Source organism: Cryptomeria japonica, chromosome 8, assembly GCF_030272615.1.
Source record: "Cryptomeria japonica chromosome 8, Sugi_1.0, whole genome shotgun sequence".
Classification (NCBI taxonomy): domain Eukaryota; kingdom Viridiplantae; phylum Streptophyta; class Pinopsida; order Cupressales; family Cupressaceae; genus Cryptomeria; species Cryptomeria japonica.
In genome coordinates this window covers 148,799,208-148,808,951 of record NC_081412.1, presented here as the reverse complement: position 1 = coordinate 148,808,951, position 9,744 = coordinate 148,799,208, and positions in this window count along the sequence as shown.

Genomic DNA, 9,744 nt, shown 5'->3' with positions numbered 1-9,744 from the left:
ATTTTCATTAAAATACACATCTCGACTAAAAATAATATTGTGGGCAATAGTATCCCACAATCTGTACCCCTTTGTACCTTCTACATAGCCAATAAAAATACATTTTGTGGACTTCTTGTCCAGCTTATTTCTATTCTCTTTAGGAATATGTACATAAGAATTGCAACCAAAAATATGGAGAAATGAGTAATCAACTGGTTTACCTTTCCATATTTCTTCTGGAATTCTATTATCAAGAGTAGTAGTGGGAGATCTATTGATTAGGAAACAAGCTGTATTTACAGCCTCACCCCAATATTTTTGCTCCAAACCAGCAGTACTAAACATGCATTTGGCTCGATCCATAATTGAACGGTTCATGCGTTTAGCAAAACCATTTTGTTGTGGTGTCCTAGCAACCATCAACTTCCTTGCAATTCCATGCTCACTGCAAAATTGATTAAATTCTGCTGAACAAAACTCACCTTCGTTATCAGTTCTAAGACATTTTATTGTCTTACCTTTCTGATTCTCTACCAGAGCTCTAAACCTGTTAAAAAAAGAAAACACTTCATATTTCTTCTTGAGAAGATAAATCCACACCTTATGGGAATAATCATCTATACATGAAACAAAATATGATGAACCTCCAATAGATGTTACGAGAGCTTCCCACTAGGTGCAGAATTACTGAGAGCCATAACCAACTAATCCCAACTATCTGGCAAGGAGCAAAGTAATATTGTTGCCTTATCTTCTTCATTGATTTTCACACCCACTGAAGCCAATTTGCTTGTCAATGTGTTGAAATCGTTTAGATGATCTATGATAGATGAATTGTCATGCATCCTCAAATTATACAACTATCTCCTTAGAAGAATTTTGTTTGCTAATGACTTCATCTCATACAACTTTGCAAGCTTATTCCACAAGTCATGAGAAGATTTCTCCTCTGCAACATTAAACAGAACTGAATCTGCTAGAGATAACTGGATTGTTTCTCTAGCCACTCTATCCATGGTATTCCAATCTCCTATGCTCATATTTGTAGGTTTTGATGATACTCCTTTAAGATCTTTGCCACATCCATCCTTCACCAACAAAGCTTGAATCTTAAGCTTCCATATAGCAAAATTTGAACCATCAAACTTATGTACCTCAAATCTAGTAACACTATTTCCAGCCATTGCCGACTTCTAAAAACAAACAACTTCTACACAAATAACTGATGGCTCTAATATCAATTGTGAGAAAAATAACAAGTGCATGAAATTTGCAAAAAGAACAATAGCACATAACATAGATTTACGAGGAAAAACCTGGTAAAAATATACTAGTGAAAAACCATAGACAAATTTTGTCTTTTGTATTGATTCTGAGGAATTACAGAGTTACAACAATCTCAAAAAATATTTCTCAAAACTTGAATTCAAGCAACCTAAAACAACCGAGTTCCAGAGTCCTAATTGAGTACAACTTACTAAATATAGTAAGTATGACTTGCACAACTGCATGTAAAACACATGTCGAAATATAGTTTTTGAGATTGCCAGTATAGCAAGAGTAATCAGAGATGGAAGTTCCTGGGTGGAGATGATCAAGATAGGAAGATGATGCAATTTGGGAGTATCTCCCACCATCATTTCGATCTTCACTATAGGCGGTTGGATGATGTTGAGTATCAAGAGATATGCCTCCATCATATACCTTTGTGATGAGTTATAAAAATTAAGCAAGTTGAGGTGACACCTAGTCATCATTTATCTAATCACATCATTTTAGGTTAGGGTTTCCAGATTCATTGTACCTAACTCATTCATCAAAGAGGATAACTATCACATGGGGACAAAGTTCGGTGCACCTACCCTCACCATCTATTATTTAGAAATTCAAGGAAGGACATGTGTCCATTTTATTGTAAATTTATCATTGGTCAAGCATTAAATGCTTTATAATTGGTGTAATAGACCCTAATAGGGTTTCTATCTTTCAATCTTGGTCATTGATGAGGATTTGATCCTAGTCACTCATTGTAATGAGAGAACTGTATAAGGCTCCACTTCTTCTTTTGTAAAGGTTAATATTTAATAGTCAATAGTTAGATAGTAAGTGAATAGTTTGAGTAGAGTAGGAAAAGAAAGCAAAGATTGTTGTCAAGTTATTGTTGTAAAAAACATGTAAACTTCATTGAAGATATGGTGAAATTCATATGTTGATTCAAAAATTTGCATGGTTTCTACTTCTCATTTTCATGTTGTTTATATGAATGGAAGAACTTTGTACATGATCAATGGTGAAATTTGTATATCAATACTACTAATACCTTATTGATTGTAAAGTGTTTTGCATAGTCAACAAGATCCACCTTAGCCAAGCTTAACTTCAATTGCTACTTGTCTATTGATATGCATTGTCTTGATGGTGTCTATTGACATTTTATGACACCCTTGGTCCATCAGTATGAATCAATCAAAGATACGATCCATGGACCAGCGCTGCCCCAGTTGATCAAGGAGAAAAGCAGAAGAATTATGAGGTGATCCTTATTGTCTTGTTTGGAGGAAGTCCCTTCCCTTTTCTTCCCTTTTTTTCCCTTTCTCAAAACTCCAGAACCCCGAGGTTCCGAAGTTCCTTCTCTTTTCCTTCTCTTCTTTTCTTCTCTAGAACTCCGGAACCCTGAGGTTTCGAAGTTCCTTCTCTTTGCTGCCTCTCCTTTCTCCTTCGCAGAACTTCAGAACCTTGAGGTTCTGAAGTTCCTCCCTTTCCTTCCCCCTCCTCTTCAGTTCTCCAGAACTTAGGAACCTCGAGGTTCCAAAGTTCCCTTTCCTTGCCTTCTTTAGAACTCCAGAACATCGAGGTTCCTTTCCCTTAGCCCCTTTCTTTAGGGAAGGAACTTCAGAACCTCCCTCCTTGCCTTTTCTCTGTTCTCCGGAACTTTAGAACCCCAAGGTTTCGAAGTTCCTTTTCTAGGTCTCCCCTTTTCCTTTTTCTTATTCTCTTCTTCCCTTTCTTGGAACTCCGGAACCCCGAGGTTCCAAAGTTGTCCTTCCCCTTCCTCAGAACTTTGAAACCCTGAGGTTTTGAAGTTCCTTCCTTGTCTTCCCCACTTCGGGAACCCGAGTTGCCAAAGTCCTCAGACTTTTTTCTGACTTGCAACACTTTTGGATGGAGTGATCAACACTCAAAGCTTTAAATGCTCTAATGACTTTTGTGACTTGTGCACCTTCTTTTGTGGAGCCACATGGGTGCATTTAATGATTTTGGCAGGATTTCCATCAAGAGAGGTACATGGCCATGCTTGTTGTGGTAACTTATGTCATGTCTGCATGCTCTGAATTTGGAAGGTCAGTCAATCCACCCTTCTCAGGCTTGCATTTTCAAGGTATGGCTAGTTTTCTTGCATGTACAGAAAGTCAGGTGCATGGACTTCCCTGCACACACAAGGGTCATGATCACTCTTGTAACCAATTTTCTATATAAAAATTGTTAAGCCTCATTGTAAAAGGTTATCTCCTTACTGGCTTGAGCTATTCTATGCTCTTTCACTTCTCTTGTATTTATCTTGCATTTTGCAACTTTAAGTTTGGCCATTGGCCTTATAATGAATTGAAATCACCATTCTTGCCTTCTTTCAATAATGGTGATTTCAATTCATTATTATGTATGATGTGTATGTTTCCTCACCTTCATCATAGGTGTATGTTTTGTGGCTCTTCTCTCATATATGTTGTGTTAATTTATTTCCAAGTGTGACTTGTGGGAAACCTTCTCCCCTCTTGACATTCAATGAATTCTAACCTCCATACATGCATTGGGATCACTCATACAACTGAAGTTTATGCATCTCCTAGGTATTTCAGTTGATTCTTTGTGTCATTTCGGGTAGGGAGAGAAACAATCTCTTCTTGGTGCATCACCTCCCTTTATTTTAAGCATTTCTCTTCCCTTTTTCCTTTGCAAGTTGTTAGGATAGGCTTAGGAGTAACTTTTGAAGTGTTGAGTTGGTTCAACACCTGCACTTGGATTGAGAAGGAAGATGACCTTCTCTAGAGATTCAACTCCCTTGTGCAAGGTCCCACACTTCGGGGTTGTTTCCATGTTTCACAAAGTTGCTGAGTTGATAGATTAGCAAGGGTGCAAGCTTTTGTGATAACAATGTCTATGTTCGTGGTAGTGATTTGAACATCATATGCTTACCTTAGGAGATTGCACTAGCTTTGTGGAGATGTTTGTTGCATGTCAAATCAAAAGCTTAGTTGAGTTTCACTAGAGATTGTCCATTGCCCTTGCATTGAACCTAGGATTAGATTAGCTTTCTCAAACCTATCTCTTTTGCTATTTTTTTTGTTTAAGTTAGTTTTCCATGTTCCAACTACATTCAAACATTTTGTCACAACCCTTATTATTTTTATAATTATTATTTAATAATTAAATTAATTGTGCATCTATTTAATCATGAAATATAATTTCATATTGCATGATTTTTAATATTTTAATTAATTAACTTCCCTTACATCTTAAATATAAATTAAAAAAAATAGAAAATAAAAAATGTATTAACATATAAATATCATTAATTAGAAAAAACTTAAATAAAAAATTATATTATATTTTCTATTAATCAAAATGAAATTTTTTCTTTTAATAAAAAGTAATCTTACATAGAAAAGTAAGAAACTTTAAAAAAAAAAAAAAATCTATTAAAATCATATTTAGAAACTTCACTTAAATATGAGAAAGTTTTATTAAGAAAAGCTATCGAATAGCTTTAGGAAAGATAAGAAATTAATATAAAAATATTAAGTTTTGTTAACTACACTTTCTAAATAAACTAATATTATCTTGATTTCCATGCAAGACAATTAAAAAGTTTTCAATATAACTTAGCTCCTAAGAAAAATTTGAACCATGCACGCAATTCATGGTTTCTTAAAAAGCTAAAAATAAGTCAACTCAAACTCTATTTTAAAATAAGTAAAATGCTTTTCTTTAAGTTAAGATTATATGACTTTCCATCAAAAAAATATTGGTGTTAGCAATGCGATTAGTGTGAGTCTATTGAATGGAACACGGGAAAAAGGAAGAAAAGTGAGAATATGGGAGTTAAGCTGAAAGGAGAGACGAGAAGTCATATAAATACATTGCTTATGGCTGTCAGCTATAAATAGCTTATAATGGGTTGAAGTAGAAGTATTGTGTGGTTAAAAAGTTGGGATGCTTGCACTTGCAAGAAAACAAAAATCTCACACACATAAGATATTACGTTAGTGAAATCAAGAGATTGATAATGCAAAATAATCTAATTGTTAGTTCAAGAAATCTCAAGGTTGCTAAGCTCGTCCCATGCTCCTCTATCTCTAAAGATCTCTAAGATTCAAGGTGGCCTTCACTTGGAAGAGCACTTGATCCTCAAGATGACAACCTAGAGAAGGAGTTATGAATGATGATTCTAGGATCAAAAATGACTACAACTAAGATCCTGGCTAAGATGAGATGATGGATAAAGATGCAAGATGCAAGATGAAGATATGAAATGAGTTCCAAATTGAAAGATTAAGTGAACTAATTAGGCTAATGTGAGGATGAGATATGAGAATGCTATGAAAATGATATGAATTAAGCTAGCAAGATATTCTAACATGTAAAAACTAAGCTATAATGCAATTAAAATGGCCTAAATGCTTGGTGATGGGGTTTGAGCTCCTTGATAACCTGCACAACACAATTAGACTATAGTTGGATGCAATAGAAGTAGATGGATAAAACTTGGATTCATAAAAACTTGGATCGTGAGAATGAGGAAATGGGCTCTATTTATAGATAAAATAGAGAAATGGATGGTTGAGATTGAGCAATCTCAACAAGGGTTAGGATTGAAAATTATCAATCCATGTGAGGGGTTCAATCCAATCCCAAGTTGACAATTGTCATCTTGAGAGGGCTTGAGAGATGCTAATTGAGCATTAGGGAAGGCTTCAAGGGGTGACATCATTGGATAATGCTTTTATCCAAGGAAGGAGGCTATTGTCCAAGAGGTAAACTCTTGGGCAAGGATAAAAGGTGGTCAAGTGAACAACCATCATGGGTTGGGGGTGTGGGTTTGTAAGAGGCATTAAATGCCTTTTGAAGACTTTGGAGGCTAACTTGCTTCAAGAGGAAAACCACTAGTGGTCTAGGGGACAAATTTGTAAGAGCCTTACAAATTTGGGGGTATTCAACAAGTTACCTTGTTGAAAGGAGAAGGTCTTAAATGCATTTTGAAGACTTTCTCCAAATTTTGGGAAGTGACTCCCCAAATTTTGGGATTGGACATGATGAGGAGAATTAGTTTAATTAATGGAGGATTAGAGGGATTCTAGAATAAATTAGGAGGGCAAGTGGGAAATATGGGATTTGACAAGTGGGTGAGGGAAAATAGGAATTTTAGTAAATTAAAAAGATTTAATTTAGCCAAAAGAGGATGCAACTTGCATTTGTAGGATTTTGCAAGTTGGGGGGGGGAGATTTACAAATAAATTTTGATTTATTTTAGATGCAAAGGAGATTTTAATTAAATGTAGATTTAATGAAAATGGGAAAGGGAATAAACTGATATTTTTAATTAGATGTGAATTTTATTAAATGACTTAAATAGAAGAAGGGTATATTAATTATTTCGGGGTAGTTCGTAGGCGGCATTTTTGATTGGGTGGCACCTGTTCTTTTTTTATTTTTCAGCTATGCTCCTCATACAAAACGCACGAGCCAGATGTCATCTCAGCATTGTTTTTGATCACTTGCTTTTTCCATTCGAAGTTTGGAGGAACGCAAAGTTGCCAAGTGGCGCAGGTTTTTTATGACATGGCATTCCTCTCGGCCCCACCATTCATCATGCGAGGATAGGGACACTTGGTGCCTCAGCGCTGCCTGAGTTGTTTCTATTTTTGTGCTCTTTTTCAGATGTCCTCAGAGCTGTCGCGTGTCCTCCATGGTGGTTCGTGAGTTAGGATGCGATTCACATGAAGGTTTTCTTGTTGAGCAGGTATGGAGATCGCCACGATATGGTGGAAATAACAACTTCGGGGGTGATTTTGATGGGTATGATCTCGTAGGGTGCCACAATAGGTTTTCTAGCCAGAAGCGGTTGCTGGAAGGTTGTTGATGGCGCGAGCTGTTAGCTAAGATGAAGGCTCTATTTATGCTTATGTTTTCCTTGTTTTAGGGGTTTAGACTTTCAGAGAGTTTTTAGACTTTTGGCTCATTTGAAGAGGCCTTTATGTTGATTTAATTTAGTGAATGATAGACATATCATATTGTGCCTATGACCTCTGTGATGGTTTTATTTGAAACTTAATATATATTGACTTCTGTGATGTTTTCAAGTTCACAACTTTTGTGATATTTGCTGTGAGACTTTGCAGATTAAACTATGTTTTGAGACTTGTTATCTGTTGAATGAATAGTTAATATCATTTTATATTAAATGAGTGTTGTGGCGTCCTAAAATTGCGACACTTGCAATTTCGACTGCATTTCGGTCTTCACGATGGCGACGCAACACACAACCTGAATGGAGACCCTGAAACTTGCTCACGACATTGAAAACTGCATTTTTCAAGCACCCTGGCCTGAACCTCCTTGCACCCTGCTGTCCCGGGAGGTGGGACCAGAGTGCCCAGCGCCCTGGTCCCCAGGACCATGGCGCCCAGCGCCCTGGTCCCTGGGTCCTATTTTGGGCCCGGTCTCCTAAGGGGTCTCGGGTCTTTTTTTTTGCAAATTGGAAATTAACTTTCCTGGTCGGCCTAAGGTCGAGAAAATCAATCTATCAGCCCTAAATGACAAGTATATAATCTACATTTTTCTCTCTCATTTGGACAGGAAAAAAATACATGATGAAAAAGGCGTGGAAACTATTCTCAAGCATTCAAGCATTCAAGCATTCCTTCTAAGTCTCCATTCAAGGCTAAGTGTTGCATTCAAGACAAGGATTCAACCATTGAAGAGGAGATCACATACTACATGCTACATACAACGTACAACATACAACATCTAAACCTTCGCACATAAGGATACAAACATCCTCAGAACAAGGTATTAGTACTTGTTTTACATACATTTACATTTACAGCACTTGCTCATTTCTTGGTTAATTCCAAAACCGGGGTTTGACCTAAAGGCAAACCCCTAATCCCTAACCCCCCAATCGTCTTCGCTTTTCTGTGTGTAGGTTGCAGGTACGCGACTGAAATTGAAGATCTGGAATCCTTGTGCAGAGACGAACCAATCCCCCTTCGTTTCGCGGATTTTTCGGAGGACCGTGGCGCCGAGCGCCATCGTCCCGACAACTTTTGCTCAAATTTGCAGGACAGCGCCGTATCGACATTTCGCTGCTAATTCCAGGTCCGCAGCTTCATCCTATAACCCGAACTCAGTTTATAAGCGAATCTTTATGACTTTCTATGCATTCCTAGCTTAATTTCCTTAACAACATTCTTTACAAAAGAGGGTAGCCTTGCTTTCCTAACCCTTGAAATTCATTTAGCATCCAATCTTACATTGTGTGGGATTGGATCTTATGAGTTTCAACCCCTCTTTTGAATGTAAAGTCTCTCCCCTAAGTGAAAAACCATCGAATCCTAGCGAACCTCCCTTCTCTCTCCTCGGAGTCGGAAGAGGGGAGAGCAACTAGGGTTCGATCGCGATTTTTCCGCTTTACATTTTGGTGAACCCGACGTGAACATCCTTTCTGATTTTTCATGCTTAGATCTGAAAAAAAAAAAAATTGATTACATTTCCATGTTTGATCTTTTGCAAAATTTTAGAGGTGATTGCATAAAAACCCTAAATTTTCTTTTTGGTAATTGAACCTGCGAAATGTCTAAATGTTAATGCCTATTTCAGATCTGCCCTTCTATTACAAATTTTCAATTCATATTTGTGCTTTAATTCTGAAAATTAAGTGGTTAAGTGTCAAAACCCTAATTTTTGAAACCCTCTTGATTCAACCTTTGTCTGACAATTTCACTGATCAAAACATCTCCAAATCAGCTGTAACTTTGGATTCCGCAATAAAATCACAATATCTTTCATCCCTGAAAATTTGGAAAAAAGTTGCGAGGACCGTGGCGCCAAGCGCCATTGTCCCCGACATTTTTTCCGAAATTTCGGGAGCGAGATCTTACTGTATTTTCCTGCTAAAATCCAGAATTTTGGCTGATTTTATCAATTTTAACACCTTCAAAATAACAGTCAAAGTTGGTCTTGTGATTGCTTGGATTAAGGCTTCTAAACATTTAAAAATCATTGAAATTGAAATTTTGTGTCAAAATTGTGTTCTTACTGTCCTAAATCTGAAAAGTGTGTTATCATTCATTAAAAATTTCAGTGCTTTATTCAAATTCTTGCATTTTGTGACTTTTGAAATAAAGTGCTTAATTACAACAACTTTGATTTCCGCTTTCAAAATTGAATTTTGCGTGAAATTGAGTCAATTTTCAAAATTCAAAATTTGCATTGCTCTTGACATTCCCTCTAAAATCATAAAATTCAAAATTTCAAGTTTCCCTCTCTTTTTCAAAATTCAAATTTTGCATTTTTCGACAATCTTGGTAGGGTTCAATTTCGAGATTGCAACTTTAATTTGGCCTATCTACAGATCGTAAAATCACTCAATTTTTTCAGATTAGCTCTAAAATCATCATACCTTTCATCCCTGCAAATTTCGAAAAAAGTTGCAAGGACCGTGTTGCACTCCGGGCGCCACGGTCCCGGGCATTTTTTGCGAAA